Source organism: Dermacentor andersoni, chromosome 1, assembly GCF_023375885.2.
Source record: "Dermacentor andersoni chromosome 1, qqDerAnde1_hic_scaffold, whole genome shotgun sequence".
NCBI classification, from domain to species: Eukaryota; Metazoa; Arthropoda; class Arachnida; order Ixodida; family Ixodidae; genus Dermacentor; species Dermacentor andersoni.
This window is the reverse complement of record NC_092814.1, coordinates 358,257,693-358,261,698: the sequence shown is the minus strand read 5'-3', so window position 1 is coordinate 358,261,698 and position 4,006 is coordinate 358,257,693. Positions and strand designations below refer to the sequence as shown.

The 4,006-nt window shown below is 47.0% G+C and overlaps 1 pseudogene; it reads right to left on the bottom strand.

Annotated features, from left to right (window-relative positions):
* Nucleotides 1-971: 971 nt before the first annotated feature.
* Nucleotides 972-1,112, bottom strand: LOC126516974 (U2 spliceosomal RNA; annotated as a pseudogene).
* Between the last annotated feature and the right edge of the window lie 2,894 nt (nucleotides 1,113-4,006).

The following is a 4,006-nucleotide window of genomic DNA, read 5'->3' as shown; positions in this document are numbered from 1 at the left end:
GTATCGTTGCGTACAAGGACAAAGAACAGTCATGTACACTGCACATTTACCGGGAACGATAGAGTCATGATTGATAATTCGACCACCAGCGAAACTATGGATCCTCCAGTAATTCCTTGTTTCGATGTGCATTGGCCTATCACCGCTGTTGTACACCTGCTGTCCATTGGTGTACGCGTAGTACATGCCAACGGATGCGCCCGTGGTGGCGGCCTTGCTAAGTGAACTCGGGAAAGGAAGCAGCCGTCCGCCGTTGTATTCTGCGCCTTTGCTCGTGCTTTGTTTGATTCACATTTACGGAGTGAAATAAGCAACACCCGTTGCTTGTTTGGGGAGGATAAAGCTTCAAGGCATGTCGTAGAACAATTGTTGCGCGGTGGGGTGCTCAAATACCTGAAAGACCTTCCGGGCGACACGATTCTTATCATTTCCCGCCAGACCTCATGAGCGGGCACGACGGTGGCAATCGATCGCCGCGTTCGGTGCGAAATTGCTTGTTATCACGCTTTCGCTTGTCATGTGGATGCTTGTCGCACTCAGTCATGTGTACACTGGTAAACGACGAAGTTTATCACAACCTAGCTAAGTTTTGGTTCTGTTTGTCCGCTTTGCAGCATGCGGGTAAAGATTATTTCGCTTAGGATCTGGATGCCGCTTGCCACCCCTGTACAGTTTGCCGCTTCTTTACCGTGTTGCACTTGCAAGGGTGCGCGATGGTACTATAGTGCATCGCGTTGTGTGTTAAAGCTGCTGAGGCTTGCAAGGACTGATTTTTGTTGGTTTTACGAAGCCCGTCATATCGCCGCACCAGCTATCACGCAGTTTATGTTTCTGGATCTATTTTATGCGTGTCATGGCGCGTGTTGAACAGTTGGTATTTGCTCCACGCAGTACTGTTGATCTTACAGCATAGCTGTATATTGTTAGTGTTCCATGCATCTTTCGTGTCCACCCGACAACAATAGAAAAGGTGAGCGTGGGCCGATCCCAGAGATAGCGCAATACCGGGCCGACCCGCGGCAGAGGTGAAGCAGGCTTCAAGCATACTGCCCGATAATAATAATAATAATAATAATAATAATAATAATAATAATAATAATAATAATAATAATAATAATAATAATAATAAATCGATGCATTGTTTCAATTTGATGGGTATGCTGGAATCGTTTGTGAACAGCACATGGACTCACGAGCAGGAGGCATTGTCATATACGCAAAGGACAAAACGTATGTACAACCATACACCGTTGAATCACAAGACGACAATGCCAGCGACTGTGGGGATGTCTGTGCCGCACAAACGAAAGACGAAATTGTGATATCCATTGTGTATATATATCCAGGCACACCAAAGTGTGATATCGAGAAGTGCGTGACCACGCACTTTGCATGGGTTAGCCTTGATGACAATACCCCTGTGATCATCGTTGGAGACTTCAGTGTGGACATTTCAAAACCAGACAAGAAATAGTTCGCTGAGTTTGTGCTAGAAGAGTTTGGTTTGAAGTATCACACTAATCAAAGTCACTCAACTACTCAACAATTATCGTGTATATAGTTTACTTTGGCCGAGCGCCCGTCTAAGGCTGCAACCAAACCAATCAGTATATATCAGAGTAATAGCAAAGGTATCGTCACTGCCCTACCAAACGATGAAAATAAATACCCTTGTCTATAAAATAAAATATCTGAAATAAAGACCCTTGTCTAACCGTGTGTGATGTGCTACAGCTTCGCTGGTCATCCACCTTCACGGAGTGGGATGGCTCCAATTTTTTTTTAAGTAAGAGGTTTTCAGCTCACCTTGTTTTTAGGAGGCTTAAATCACGCCGCGTTTTATCAGAATGATCATAGGCAAGTGCTTCATTCACAGCTTTTTTCGTTTCGCCCAGACTTGGCCCATCATCGCCGTGTGGGCATTGTCAAGCTCTTCACTGTAAAATAATTTACACCCTAAAAAGTGAAAAAGGGTGTAAATGTGTCCACAACTCACACCATTAGGGTGTCCATTATATAGATAACACCCTAAGTGTGTGAGTTATAGACACATTTACACCCTTTTTCACTTTTTAGGGTGTAAATTATTTTACAGTGTTAATGACATTGCACATTGCATATACTGAAGTGTGCTGAATTTATTGGAGAACGTAAGAAATTAATAGATAAAATCAAGCGCTAGACGGCGCCACACTCGAATGCAAGTGGTATTTTGTTCCCGCGAGGACATTGGATTTTTAGGAGGGAGGTGCTTCGGCTCCTACTATAAGGTTCCTCCGTGATATAGGGTTGGGAACTGAATGGTGAGTCATATGGGTCGTCGTGGTTCGGAAAACGCGCAACATTTTGCACTACACGTGAACACGTGTTTGCTACCTGGTGCGGTTAGTTGTACTGCGAAGTGCCTCAGGCCGTATCGCGGTTAATATGCGGCGTTCAGGCGAAGCAATTTGTCGGCAACTTTTGCAAAGCTAGGTTCTCCTGCATCAAGTAACACTCCTCCTCCTCCTCCTCCTCCTCCTCCTCCCAAAGAAATTTTCGTTATTGTGGTTGCTTGGGAAATGTGTTAGAAACGAAGTAGCTTAGCGTGAAGATTGCTATTAGCTGCGGCATATGGTAACGGCGATGTCATTTGTATTAATCGGTAGCAAGGTCACTACGACGTGTGCCGGCATCGCAATGTGCGGAGTCGTTTGAGATAGAAGCCTGTACCAACGACGTGCGCACACACTATCGAGGTACATGAACAGTATTACGGAAATTGCAGATTTAAAGAAACTGTAGCGGCTTCGCATTTTAGTCAACAAAATGAAGCGGCTACTTAACACGATTTCCACTTCATATAACTGAGCTCCACGTTGCGCTTGTCTGCGGCACAAATGCGGACTGAGTTGTCGAAAACTCCGGCGGCATCGTGTACATATCCTCTCTCACAAAGGCCCGCGCCTTTCCTGCTGCTATCGCCACTGGAGTAACGGTCTGGCACCTGAACAAAGATAAATTGCAGCCGCGACCTTCAGCCACCCTTGCTTCAAAATGTCGCTTGGTGCTGCATCCCGAGCGTACTTCCGAAAGCATCCACTAGGTAGCCATCAGTGGCGCCTCTATAGGTGTACACTACCCGTATAGCTCAGCGGAGCACAACCACAAAATAGGGCTTAGGCGGCGCACATGCGCGGCTATGAGAAGCCAGTGAGTGAGGAGCTCGCGCATGTCCGCCCTCTTTCAGAAGTAAGGATATTTGCGAGACGGGAGTTGACTCCTGGCCGTGTAGCGGTGTGCTGCTGTTACAATAAAGCATTCGTATAAAGCTTCACGTCCTAGGAAGGACCGGTTATCTTGGCGTAACATATCTTTCGATGTTTGCGAAATGAATTGGGGAAATAGCATATTCTCCGCAGTCTACTCTGCTCACTTGCCCAATGCATATAACATATCACTGACGAAGGGCTGACGTGCCTGCTTGAAGCTCGCCGGTAGAACTATCTAGAAGTAGAAACGGAGATCCTTGTCGGAAGCATTGGCGGCGGAGTCCGCGTTTTCCCGCTAACAAGTCGCACAAAGTCTACCCAGTCAGCCGAATAATGAAGAATGGGAGGCGCATGATTTTCTTTAAAAAAAAAAAAGAATGCTTGTGAGAGAGGGAGAGAACGGTCCGCGGCGCATGATGGATGGACCTCAAAACGTAAACGCAGCGGGGAGGGTGGGATCGAGGCGTCAGATTCGAAAAAGAGACTTCTGCTCGGGGATTATCGCCGCCAAAAGGGGGCCGTATTTAAGGATTGAGACGGATTACCGCCGGGACTCGACCTGGCTGACCGACAACTTGGCGCGACTTTTTCCCTCGCTCCCTGCCATGCCGCTATCTACGGTCTGCGGCAGCGACAGGAGCTTGTGTCTATATGCGTTACAGCAAAGCCGACGTTTGCGTGCCTTTGTATAAGTGTCCCACCGGTATTTTACACCCAAGACGTCTTTATGTGTGTACAGCCTGAAAGGCTGGCCT